The sequence below is a fragment of the Bactrocera tryoni genome, chromosome 3 (assembly GCF_016617805.1).
Source record: "Bactrocera tryoni isolate S06 chromosome 3, CSIRO_BtryS06_freeze2, whole genome shotgun sequence".
NCBI lineage: Eukaryota > Metazoa > Arthropoda > Insecta > Diptera > Tephritidae > Bactrocera > Bactrocera tryoni.
Genome location: NC_052501.1, coordinates 32,575,468 through 32,589,213, shown reverse-complemented (window position 1 = coordinate 32,589,213; position 13,746 = coordinate 32,575,468). Strand labels below are relative to the sequence as shown.

Here is a 13,746-nt window from a genome sequence, read left to right as displayed (position 1 = left end):
TTCTATAAACCAACAAACATATACATACATAGCTATACCTAAGTAAAGATATTATTGAATTCAAGTTCTCCTTAGGTTACTTTAACTGCATTTACTAATTTATTGTATAATTAAATTTTTTTTGCAAATATCAATGAGTTTATAATGGGCCTTGCCTCACGTCTCATTTACGAATAAGTAAATGTATGTACATACATACACATGTAGCTATGAACGGCGTTCTGAAGACGGGCCTGACGCCTCAAAAGCTTTGCTTTTAACCAATCTAAGCTTTCGCACTACCAGGCGGGTGACAAGAACCTAAGCGCCCAAATGCAAGCGTTACTGACAGCTTAAAATTCATTTAAGGTACATATTAATTTATGGCTAAACCGTTGTGGGCGCCTTTGCAGAGCAGGGATGCGCGGATTCTACCACACAACTGAAACCAGTACAACAACAATCACAGTAGCGATAGCGGTAGCGTCGAGTTAAATTGGATTTTTAATGGCAAATGCTGACTACTAGAAAGTGAAGCTGAAAGCGGACCCTCCCGACTGTCCGTTTCTTTAAATAAGATTTTAACTTGTGATAAAATCTATTCTTTATATTTATATATGTAGATACATATGTACTCGTGTGTACAAATGACCGTGTGTATTAATACGTTGGTACGTACATACATACATACATACATATGTATGTATGGTTAATACCTAAGTAAGATGTACTGATGAACGTCCAACCAACCTAATCTCATCGGCATTTTGGATGCATAATTTACTAGCAAACACTTGCTGAAACTAATTATGAACAAGAAAAAACGTTAACTTCGGCTGCACCGAAGCTAATATACCCTTCACAGATTACATTGGTGTCTTAGAAAATAATTTATACCAAATTTCGTAAATATACTATATCTTGTCAAATGCAAAAGTTTTCCATACCAGCATTTGATTCCGATCGTTCAGTTTGTATGGTAGCTATATGCTATAGTTAACCGATCTGTCCAATTTCTTCGGAGATTACATTGTTGCCTTAGAAAATAATCTATACCAAATTTGGTGAAGATACATTGCCAAATGTGAAAGTTTTCCATACAAGAACTTGATTCCGATTGTTCAGTTTATATGGCAGCTATATGTTATAGTGGTCCGATATCGGCCGTTCCGACAAATGAGCAGCTTCTTGAAGAGAAAATGACGTTTGCAAAATTTCAAAAGGATATCTTAAAAACTGAGGGACTAGTTGGTATATATACAGACTGACGGACGGACAAGGCTAAATCGACTCAGCTGGACATACTGATCATTTATATATATACTTTATAGGGTCTCCGACGCTTCCTTCTGGATGTTACAAACTTCATGACAAACTTAATATACCCTGTTCAGGGTATAATATGTTTACTGAGATACATACATATATACATACATATGTATGTATATAAATAAATTAGCGCTTATGTACATAAGTACGTTAGTTACGTATATATAATATATGTATGTACATATGTATGCAGGGTTTCCACTCTTTGATTATTGCAAAATCCATATATTTCACTTTTATGAAGGCTTCTTTCGCTAATTTAACTTTTTTTTTAATATTTTCACACTTTGGAAATGCTAATAGTAAGTTCTATAAATTCGTGTTTTTTACTTATCGATATTAAATTGCACAATTTACGCTTTTATACCGTGGATTCATATTTAGAAGATATTCGAATATAAATTTATATTCATCCACTCTCAAGCAATATGCCCATTATCATTGCTGCTAACCTTTAAAAGTCATTGTTATCTTTAAAAAGGGTTTCCTTTAATTATTAAAGTAATTCTTCGAATTTATATATACTAAATACATATGTACACTTCATTATTATGTTAATAATTTATCTGTTTCCACTAATTATTTCGTTTGTATTTCCATATACGCGTGGATTGTGGATATCTTGCAGCGGCGGGTTAATTTTTTATTTCAAACTATTCACAAACGCACATAGTCGATCACACACCCACGGCCGGTTTCTTTTTCGCTCGAAACTTTTGAAAGGTTCCAAAATACACTGCCGACACTAGCTGGACGTTTGAAACTGATTTGTCGTGAGTGGTTTTGGGACGTTAAGTTTCACTACCGTGATTCGATCGTTTCTGCAGTGTGCCGTGCTCGCCGGTTGTCGCTGTTCGAAACACGGTACGGAGAGCACATTTACAATTTCGAACTCAATTCCATTGTTGAGTCATGCGCGCTACACCATATAGTTTCCCACTAGTTCATCGTTCTTCGAATGTGAGACGACTACTGCATGTACAGCAAGCACTTTTTCTGACAGCGCCCATCACAACGACGCTCCACGAAATGAGTGAAACCAATTTCAACTCATACTGGCCTAAAGACAGCTATTGCATTTCAACATATCTTGCACACATATAGGCATCTTTTATTGGCAGAATCGTGCACGATTGGTGTCTGTTATACCTCTACTTGATGCCTGTTTCGACAAAGTTTATAGATTTGTCTTGCTTGCGCTTATGGATTCTGCTACGCTTAAGGGAGGAAATGCATGTTTAAACTATGCAGAGAAGGCTATAAAGCATGCCATATTAAGTTGCTGGTTTGCTTGCGTATTCGTATTAATATGTATGTGGTATGTGCTTTTAATGCTTTGGATATTAGGGAGGCGTGGTGTTTGTTCTGTTGATTGTGCTTGGTGCCAGTAAGGTTGAGCAATTTCACTCATTCACCATGTTATTACCAACGAAAGGCGACTAAAGTTTAGAGTCGTCTGTATCTACTCATTCCTGTTGGTGTGAACGACTATGACTGAATTGAATTGAACACACAAAAAAATGTATTGGGGCTCACATCCACATTGGCACATAAGTAAGTGTATAGGTATATAGAAATGTATATTAATGTGCATAACATTGCAACCCCAGTAATCACAATCGGCCTAAGATGTTTGGTAGCAAACAGAAGGTAGCAGGTTGTGGGCAGAAGCAGCATAGGTATGAATTATGCAGCAGCAGCAACAACTGCCGCGGCACCATTGCCACCGGTGATTGCTGTGGCATCATTTCTTTGACATAGCAAAGAAGAGACATATAGACGTTGTACTGTTTCTGTTATTTGCGTTGTTATCGGCGTTGTTGGCTGCTGAATACTTACCCACTTATTTTTATTTGCACTTGTGCTTCTACCTATGTATACAGTATTTATTGTAGGTATGTATGTATGTAGCTATATTTAATTCTTTTTATTTCTCTACATTTTCCAGCATTTTGTTGCTTTTTGCCTTTTTTTTCTACATTGTCGGGCCGCTACTGCTGTCATTTCTACTTCCACATCCACCGCCCTTATGGGGTTCTTGCCTTACCATAACAATTGTTGTTGCCGCTATACTTGTAATGCTGAAGCTTGCCAAAAGGTACTGACATCACAATCGTCGTTCGCCCGTGTTGAAGCTCTTGTGCGATTGACGATGACTACTTTGGCGAATAAAAAGAAAAGTAAATATATAAAAGCGAAAAAGTGAGCCGGAACATACACAAACTACAATCAAAGTCATTGCAGGAGTTTGCGTGTATTGCTACATAGCAAATTTTTATTTGTTCATACCGGTTTTGTAAAAGATATACACATGTATGTACATATAGTATGTAGTTACTTATATGGATGTAAAAAACAGTGCGTTCAACGATTCCTTCTTAGTATTTTCTACTTCATCATGAATCGGATTTTTTATTTCATCATTTGTTCGTTGAAAACAAAGTATCGAATTTATATTGTAAAAAATTGCGATTACGCATACATTGAATCTATACTAAAATATTGATGTGTACTCCAAATCTTTTTTAAACAGCACCAAGAATTTCACAGAAACATACACAATATGTAAAGTACATCTAAGACGAAATTAATAAATGATAAATCTGCATACATACGTGGCGGCCGTCGCTGAGTAGGGTAGAGGTGCAGACCGTATTCAGTAGGTGTGGACCAACATAATAGGTTTTTCAATTTTCGGTAGCCTAATGTAAACGAAAATATTTTTAACAGAACAATATCATTGAATTCCTAACTTTAACATGACATGATTTTTATTTAAAGACGAGAAAATTTGTACAGGTATTTCTTTAGTCCTGCAGAAGGTCCTAACGGAGGCCTTTTTTGATAGTCGATTTTGTTATAAGTATGTATGTATATGTATACAACGACTTAACCGATTTTCTGAGGATATAATTTTGAACCTCGAGACGCGCACGATTTATCGTTTTATATTAAAAGTATAAATAATTCATATCTATGTATATGTACATACATACATCTGTACCTACATATATGTAAAAACAGTTTATGGTATTTCAAATCATAACAATGTGTTCATTCGTCATGTAAGATTTTTTTGAATATTATTTTATAAAAAAAAAAAATAGCATCACACAGCAACTGGTGGGGTGCAGAAATTTTTGTTTACATATGTATCTATGTATGTATGAATAAGGTATATATTGTTAGTAGTTACAGAATAAGGCAGGTTAGGTTTACAAAATTATATCATTTATTTGTACTTAATTTCCTTTGTCCGTAGCTTATCAAAGTGTTGTCAATGCTTAACTTTTTGTATTATTCTGGTATTACCAGAGTATCAAAAAAATGCAAACCAAACAGTTAGTTGATATTATTGCATTTATTTAGGAAAAATATTAATAGAAAATGGAAAACGGATAAATTAACAATTTTATATAATTATAAACTATTTTAATCAATTAGTTTTTATAAATACATAGAAAGGTAAAACATTTATTGATCTTGTAGAGTAAAATACCGAAACTAGACAAAGCAAGCTACAATGCGGATACACTACATATTTTGTAGCAATTTACTTTTTTAGTAATATTAAAATTTTGAAGAGTTAGCTGCTCTTCAGGCATTTGTGTTTTATTCGCTGTGCATAAATACGGTATTCATAATGTTTAAAACCATTTTAACAACGGAACAATACTTTTGATGTGTTGCTGAATGTAAAAGCAATAGGATAAATTGATGCAGTTCTGTTTTAATAACAGTTTTATTAGGAAATAATAAAAAAGAACGTATTCAAATACAAACTTAACCAACTATTCGCAAAAATATATGGGCCATTCCATCAATTGGTGACATGGTTTTGTACCCGTGGTTCTCCGATTTTGACGAAACTTTAGAATATCATAATATAGACCAAAATAAAAATATCTGTAAACTTTTTAGTGGTCAAAGTTGCTCCATTGTTTTTTGGCCCGCAATTCAAATTGAGATCAAACAAAAAAATGACTATCTCTTTTATTTCTTAACGACCTCAAAATTGAGTGAAAAAAATTTTGCAGTTATCCAATTTTATGTAAAAAAATCTCAGCTTTCTGATAAAAATATTTTCAAAATCCAAAAAAAATTTCAAAATCCAAAAAAAACATTTTTTTTTCCAAAAATCCCATTTTTTGTGCTTTTCCACCAACTTTTTTTCAAAGTGGACTTTCACATTCGATTCCTCGTTAAATTTTACATAAGAATCAGTGTTCAAAAGTATGTGACTCTGATCCCATGAACAGCAAAAAAATGCAAAGTTGCCATTTTTTGTGCTTTTCCCCCAATTTTTTTTCAAAATTGACTTTTGCATTCGATTCCTCGTTAAATTTTACATAAAACTCTGATCCCATGAACAACAAAAAAATGCAAAGTTGTCGCTAAACGGCGCAGTCTGTTCGCTTAGAAAGTTGTGTGAAGGAGGTTAATTGCATTTTGAGACTTGAATTAATGAAGAAATCAGTGCCTTCATTCATAAAAATATGCATAATAAATATTATTTCAGAATTGCTCTGGAATAAACAAGTTTCTCTGAACGCGCTGCTAGTTCCGCGACTAACTTAGTGGCATGAATTGGTGGGTTATTATCAAATTCTTTTAAAATAAAAGGTACATCTTTGTGGCATTTTAATTTTTTCTAAGGTACTAAAATATGGTTTAGCTAAATTTGGCGATTTCGATATTTCAACAAATGGTTAATTCTCAGTTGTATAGTATTTTACAATCAGGTTTCGTACATCAGTTGATATTTCTTTCAGAGGAGCCATTGTGACAACTATGGACTAACATGAAGAGTAGAAAGTGTACCATATATGTATGTATGTACCTATACCTTACGTAGACTTTGGTGGAAGGTTTTTTTTTAGTTTTTTGTGAATACTTAGTTTATTATGTTTGTATTGAAATACAGTTTTTGGTTTATAACTTCTTAATAAAAATGTAATTAAAAAAAACTGCATCATTACTTTTTCCCTTTTACTTTTACATTCTCCAAGGCATCAAATACATATATGATTAAATTTTTTAATGCATTAATGCAAACCTAGCCCAAAACGTAATGTTAAGGGGGTATTCTCATGTAATCACTTCGAAAAATCGATTTTTTTTATATTTTGACAGTAAAACCTATTGAAAACATGCTGTGAAAAATTCAAACCGAAATACATAGTATTTGATAAGTTACAGCTCATAGTCGCCGACGTGTCGTAAGCGACTGTCTAACAGGCGCCATGACAAGTCTGCATTTTTCTCGAATCATAATTTTCTGAAACTGTCATGGTCCTTAAAAAAAAGTATTTAACCGATTGCTTTAAAATTTACATATGTTCTTCCTCTCATTTATAGATATTGTCCCTACCAGATTTGTTTACTTTTGAAAATATTTTCATATTTTTTTTAAACGATTTTTAACGAAAAAAAAGATTTTCGTGACTTTTTTTGAAGTGCGACATTTTTTTTTTAATGATATTGATTATATTTGGTAGGGACGATAGCCGCAGAACTACTGAATAATAATCCATTCCATTTTTTTATTTCAGACAACATGAACAGCCGCTATCACCATGACCAGTGAACTACTTTTTTTTGTTTCGGACTACTTTGATTTAAAAAAAATATATATATATGTATGTATATTAAAAATGTAAAAAACGAAAAAAAAATTTTTTTTTTGTTCATTTCAAAATACAAATAAAAATATATTAAAAAATTAAAATGATTGAATTTTGTTGTCGCATAAAAAAAATTTTCCTAAAAAGTGGTAAAATGTATGCGTTCACATGAGAGAACCCCCTTAAATTATTATGTATTTTTATTACATCACCACATATGTACAATATATGTATGTATATACATACATGTGTATATACATATGTTTCTACTTTAGCCGTCGCCGCCCTTTGGAGAATTGCCGACAATGCAACTCCATATGTACATACATACATTTGTATGTATATGAACGAATTTTCCGGGAACCGGGCCTAAGTGGTTAGGAAATTAGTAAATGTTAACAGCATATGATGAGCTCCATTATAGGCCTAACAATTATTTGGATATTATCCTCACCAATTGCTTTCTATTCTAGTGACAATCGTCTTTAAATAATCAAGACTCTTGAGACCAGATTTTGAAGTCGTGCGAGTATCGATGCTGATTACACATATTCTAAGTAGAGTTTTTCTTTCGAAAAATAGAGGATGAGAGGAGAATAAGTTTTTAAAAAATATAATTAAATATTTTGTCCCAGTTTATATTAGAATAAAAAAGCATATTATTATATGTGCTATATGTTTTAGGGTTTATACATATGTAGAAACACGTCTTCACTTTATTTATATGCATTACCTTCGATTCAAAGATTATCACACTGAGAAATACCCATTTAAGGTCTAATAAGTTTATTAAAGGGTATTACGAACTTTTCTTCTAAACCAGAACGAAAAGTGTGCAAAATAAAGGTGAAAAAAAATCCTACAATAATAAATTTTACACTCTCTCAAGATATTACACAGAAGTTAAATGCACTAAATTAGGTGAGAACCTTGCACCAACCGATTTCAGACATCGGTGATACAGGTTATTATCACAATAGAAGTTATTATCAGAAAAACACGCTCTATAAATTTCATGAACTCGCATATTGAGCGAAATATACTGGTTTACTGGTGAGGCAATTAAAGTCAACCGAAAGTTCGAAAATTGTATATACATACATATGTATGTACCATAACCGTAATATACATTGGCAGTATTGAATCCAATTTTACCCCTTTTTAACACAAGGACTCATTATTATCCTGAACAGATTCTCTCTGAATTTCAATAATGTGTCTCACAGACTGACCGACATTTTTGGTAAAAAGTCATTCATCGGCATTGTAGTCCGCATATTCGGTAAATGGGGGCTTGAAATATTACTGTCTAAATTCTACAATTTTCAAACGTGAAAAAGGAATATTTTGAAAGCACTATTTCTGCAAAGTTTTTATTTATTGCAATTTAAAATTTTGATATCTATGAATCGTAGAAAACATTCTTTATCATTTTCAAACCATGAATGTCGTATGGCCATATGTTGTTGTGAACACATTATGTTGGAATTGCCACATACAGGTTAATGCCATTTCAGCACCCACAAAGGCTTGGATTAAAACATCTCACATTTTGAGCGATGTACTATATATATTTTGTTAATAGTGGCGGCGAAACTCTAAATGAATCTTGCTCAGTTTCAACACCAGAACACATTATTATCAGAAAATATATCTGCTTCATTTAATTGAGTTATCTCACAAATTGACTGCTAACTATTGCCTGTACAAACCTGAAGGTTCTCAACTTACTATTTGGGCCATTTAAAAAGCATAGTCCGACTGATATGGTATATTTTAAAATGGTGTCGTATGGCAAATAGGTGTGCTCTTAACTTATGAGTGTCTAGCTGTAGTTATTTTACCAACAGGCTGAAGCTCAGGGGCCCTATTCTGTATCTCGATTCGTAAATGTATTCTATTCGAAATTCGGATCTATTTTATCATTATGCGAAAGTTGTACCACCCTGTGCCAGAATAAATACGTACAATTTTCGTTACATACGTTGCGTTAAGGTATTGAATTCGACAGAAAGTGTTATTGATGATGAGATCGATATTTACTTCAAAAGCATTTTGGATAAATGCGTCCTACTATTTTTTGGAACTTTATTGACTTTAATTTTATTTACGATTCATTGGATTTTGTGAATAATTTCATAACATAAATCAATACAATAAAATTAATAAGCAATTTTAAATATCTTGTCTTATCATACTTATCAACATTTCTTTTGCTTATATTGGGTAAATATTTATAATCTAAACGAAGGATACTTGTAACTACATACATACAATGTGCGAAAGCCAAAACTTTCAATTCAATATTGTATTGGAATGAGCGATGTAAGGAAGAGCCTCAGTGGAGGCGTGTACAAGAAGCAAAAATTAAAATAGAATAATAGGTGAAATTTATGTGCGAAAGTCTGAAGCTTCAAATATTTGTCTGAATCCAACACATTCTGGGACATTCATGGGACAGATATATACACTGCTATCTCCCAAAAACTGTTGTCGTTAAACAGTTTGATCTCAAGAAGAAAGCACATATTTGATATTTTGACAGAGAGGTGGAGGAGCAATCACCTAGAACCCTAACAATGAAAGATGTGCCTCAGAATCAGAGTAATAATTCTTTGCTATGAAAATAGTCAAGGCATTGACACTTTTGCTCTTAATGACTGTAAAGGCGATGTAACGAGACAGATGGAGCGCGCGATGTGGAGTTTTATTGAGAGATTTCTGCTTAGTAATTTCTGAAATATTTATATTATGTGAATTAGTGGCGGACCACGCCTACTTTACCATACATGCTCCTTCAATACCAAATTGAAGTTTTGTATCCATTTTGTAGGCGTTGTAATGGTACTATTTCGACCATCAGCATTTTTCACCTTCTCAGCTTGATAGTCATCAAGGAGAACTTTGTGAAGATATCTCAAATTTTACTCTAGCTATCGCTGGCACACAGTTGTGATTCATCTTCTCTCATCTACTTCTATTCTGATCGGTTTGATATACATATGTATGTAAGTATGTATCAACCGCCATTAGATGAGTAAAACTATTTTGCTTCATTTACGGAAATGTAGTAAAGCTGAATGCATTAAAATCTAACGTTCCAAACATACATACGTTATATACAGATGTACGCGGAACAATATAAAAAATTGAAAATTCATTGTTAAACACGGCCTATTCAAGTTGGTTGACTTTAAAGCATTAGACACTACAGAAAACGTCTCTGAATATTCGAGTAAATATTCGAATTTCTACCAGCTAGTTGCTAAAAGGTGCGTTAGTCGCATATTATGGCGGCCATAAGTTTCGTTGCAACTTCAGGTTGTTATAAAAATTAAACTATAATAATTTTTTAATAAAATTGCATATATTAAATGAACGGTGTACAAAATTTCATCGAAAATTATTCGACGAATGTAATACAATGAGATGAGGCAAAATCAACCAGAGGATAAGAATTCATTCTTTTTGGGATATAAAGTTTATGCCAAAGTCTAGAACAATTTTATTCATATTCAGCTACCACACACCACATTAATGATCTACTTAATTTCATTAAAGTATTAATGTCAAAAAATGAAATGTATTAATTCGCGGCTTAGTATGGCATTTTATAGGCGTGACAGTGGTCCGATTTCGCCCATCTATAACAACGAATTTTTATATGGTGCCTAGAAATATATCGTCCAAGATTCATCAAGATAACTTAGTTTTTACCGACGGATAGACGGGCAGACAAACAGTCTCGTCGCCCTGACTTTATATGTATACTTACTGTGGTGGTCAAAACATTTGCAATCAGAATGACAATTTTATTTTAATATATTTTTTTTCTAACTTTTGATAAAGTATTTCTTTATCTATATATATTTTTTATTGGAGGTCTTGTTTATACAAATAATCATAAAAACTGAAACATTAATTCATTTGCTTATAACGGTAAAAAGGCATTAAATAAACCAAAGTCAAAATTCATGTGTTCAAAACAATTGCAACTTTAAAGTATTCAAAAAATATTCTAAAATTTTTTCAATATTTAGTTGCATAGCTATTATTTTTAATAACTTCAGCACATCTTCTAGGCATTGAAGCTACTAGACCTTCAATTTAACTGTAAGGGATCGCTTTCCATTCCTTTTCCAATCTGGCGAAAAGTTCATCACCAATCCGGAATATTTCACCGCCTATTTTGCGTTTAACCATCATCCACATATTCTCAATTGGGTTGAGATCGGAAGACTGTGCCGGCTATACCATAGTTTTTATATGATTTTCCTCTAACCATGATTTTACGAGCCTAGACGTGTGCTTAGGGTCATTATCGTGCTGGAAAGTCCATACAAGTGGCATTTCCCAATCGGCAAACGGCAGCATGACATTAGATAAAATGTCCCTATAATTTACAGCTGTCATCGTGTCAGTTATACGATGAATTGGACCAATAACATTACCGGAAAAGCACCCAAACACCATAATATTACCCCCTCCGTGTTCTACTGTAGCAGTTGTTTACCTTGGGTTATAGTATTTTTCACCTCGCGGACGCCGAATATAAGCTTTGCTGTCTGAACCTCAGAGGTTGCAGTTGGATTCATCTGACCATAAAATTGAGTTATATTTCTGCTTAGTCCAATTTAAGTGTGATCGAGCAAATCGCAACCTCTCTTTTATATTTTTTGCAGACCCGAATGGCTTTTTCGTACATCTGTAACTACGCAGACCAAACTCCAAGGCCCGTCTTTTGATAGTGGAGAGACTGATGTCGAGTTGAACGTCGGATTTAGCTTCTCTTGGAACTGCTTTGGGGTATTTTGTAAAGAAATTTTTTATTTGCCGGTCTTCTCTTACGGATGTAGCACGAGGCCTACTTCCTCTGTGAACTGAATGAATGTTCTCAGTCCGAATAATACGGCAAATCGTGGATTTATGTATGGAATATTTTAACGATATTTCTTTTTGCGAAAATCCATTTCTAAAATCTTCTTTTATTTTTGCATTTAAGTCCGAACTGTATTTATTGCCTCCCATTTTCAACCGGAAATATTACAAAGATCACAAAACACGGAAAAATTTGTTAATTCAAGAAACGCGAAAGACTGAATGCAAACTCTTAGTTAAATAAAAACGCATGAAGTTCCACTAATTATGTGGAATGCGATTGCCGTTATAACTTGCTTTTTGTTAAGTAGCAAAATAAAATAAAAATACAGCAAATAAGTTGCGAATGTTTTGATAACTTGCATTTCACATCTTCCACTGGAATATTGCTTTGTTTTTGTTATAGGTTAAAAATAACAATTTTAATAGTTCATATTTAACAAATACAGTAACTAAAGCTCGGAAAAAGAGAAAAACAAAGAACACAAAAATTACTTTAGCAACAAAAAAAATGATAGAAACAAATATTTGATTTTGGTTGCAAATGTTTTGACCACCACTGTATGTATTAATGCATACATATATGTATCCTTTAGTAACATGTTACAAGAATATAAAAATAACGGAACTTTTTTCTGCAGTCTGTTTTCTTGACTCTAAACTTTGTAACAAAATTATGGCACGACTAAGGACATACTTATGTACATACGTACGTATGTAGCTAGTTGCAGCCTAGGAGAGAGCATTAAATTCGGCAACCGAGATGATTCAGAAAAAAATTTCGGATAAAAAATTTAAGATTGACTTTATTTAACATATGTACATACATATATCAATATACATATCTACCCTGATGCCAAAAGTGAATAAAAAATACTTCCATTTTATTCAAGGGGTCCCGGTGGTCTAGAATTTTCAAAAAATCGTTTTTTTTTTTGTTCGATAGTTCGAAAGTATAGTCCTTTAAGAATATACTGTAAAATTTTTGGAAGGATATGCACATAATTTTAGCTTCTGCAGCCGTTTTAGCAGGTAGCGCGCGGTCGAGGGGCTCAATGAATGGATGCTTTGTACGTCGTACGAGTACGATCAAATTTTAATTTTAAGAACTCGATTTTTTTTTGATCTAAAACTGGTTCAAAAATAGCTGTTTTCAGAATTTGAACTTCAAAAGCGCGAAATTTTTGAATTTAATTTTTTTTTTTGGTTGTAGTCCAAGCGATAGCTGCACTCCTACTGATTAATAACTTATTTGGTTTTTATGTTTCAGATGTTCTGAAGAGTCAAAATCAACAACGGCACCGGGAGTCATTTTTTAAGATAGCTTTTTTTGGACGCCATTTTTAATATTGTTAAACAGTTTTTTAATTTAACAAAAAAATATTTTTGTACTTTTTATAAGTGTATAAATAAACTGTAAAAATTTTAAATCGATTGCTCTTTTTTTAAACCTTAAAAAATTCCAGAAAACACCCTTAATTTGAGGGTTCTAGACCACCGGGACCCCTTAAGTCAATATGAGTGATACTATTGTGATCAAATTGAAAGGTGAATTTTGTTCATTTCATCTCCTTCAAAGTAATCCCCTCCCGGTGCAATACACTTAAGCCAACGAATTTTCCAGCCATCATAGCACTTGGAAAAATCCTCCGTCGTGATGACCATCAGAGCCTTCTTCGATTCTGCTTTTATATCTTCAATTGAGTCAAAACGGTGTCCTCAAAGTGCTCATATGAAGTTGTTGAATAGCCAGAAGTTACACGAAGGTAACTCAGGCAAATACGGTGGTTGCGGCACGATATTAGTTGAAAATGTGACGAAATGATTACGAATAATCAATGCAGTATGAGATGGTGCATTATCGCACTTCTTTGTTCAATAAATTCAGACAGTTATAATCGAGAATTCACTTTTAGAGCCTCACAAAACGACGCGT

The 13,746-nt window shown here is 33.1% G+C and overlaps 2 protein-coding genes and 1 long non-coding RNA gene across 10 annotated transcripts in view; 2 read left to right on the top strand and 1 right to left on the bottom strand.

The window, feature by feature from the left end:
* The window catches only part of LOC120771973 (protein apterous), a 71,435-nt gene extending 69,329 nt beyond the window's left edge, over positions 1-2,106 (bottom strand). The window contains exon 1 of one of the 5 annotated variants that reach the window (XM_040100324.1): positions 1,676-2,106. The gene's annotated coding sequence lies outside the window, so the exon portion shown is untranslated. Of the gene's footprint in view, positions 1-1,489; positions 1,544-1,675 lie in introns of those variants that run through there. The other 4 variants (XM_040100325.1, XM_040100326.1, XM_040100327.1 and 1 more) reach the window with 4 other exon arrangements.
* Positions 1-13,746, top strand: part of LOC120771970 (putative sodium-coupled neutral amino acid transporter 11) — a 550,765-nt gene that overhangs the window by 465,311 nt on the left and 71,708 nt on the right. The window lies entirely within an intron of this gene.
* LOC120771978 lies at positions 3,065-4,066 on the top strand. Of its 2 annotated transcripts, none has more exons than XR_005705021.1 (2): positions 3,065-3,199; positions 3,257-4,066. It is a non-coding gene; the product is annotated as an uncharacterized LOC120771978 (long non-coding RNA). The 2 variants fall into 2 exon arrangements; XR_005705020.1 differs by having other exon boundaries at positions 3,065-3,203.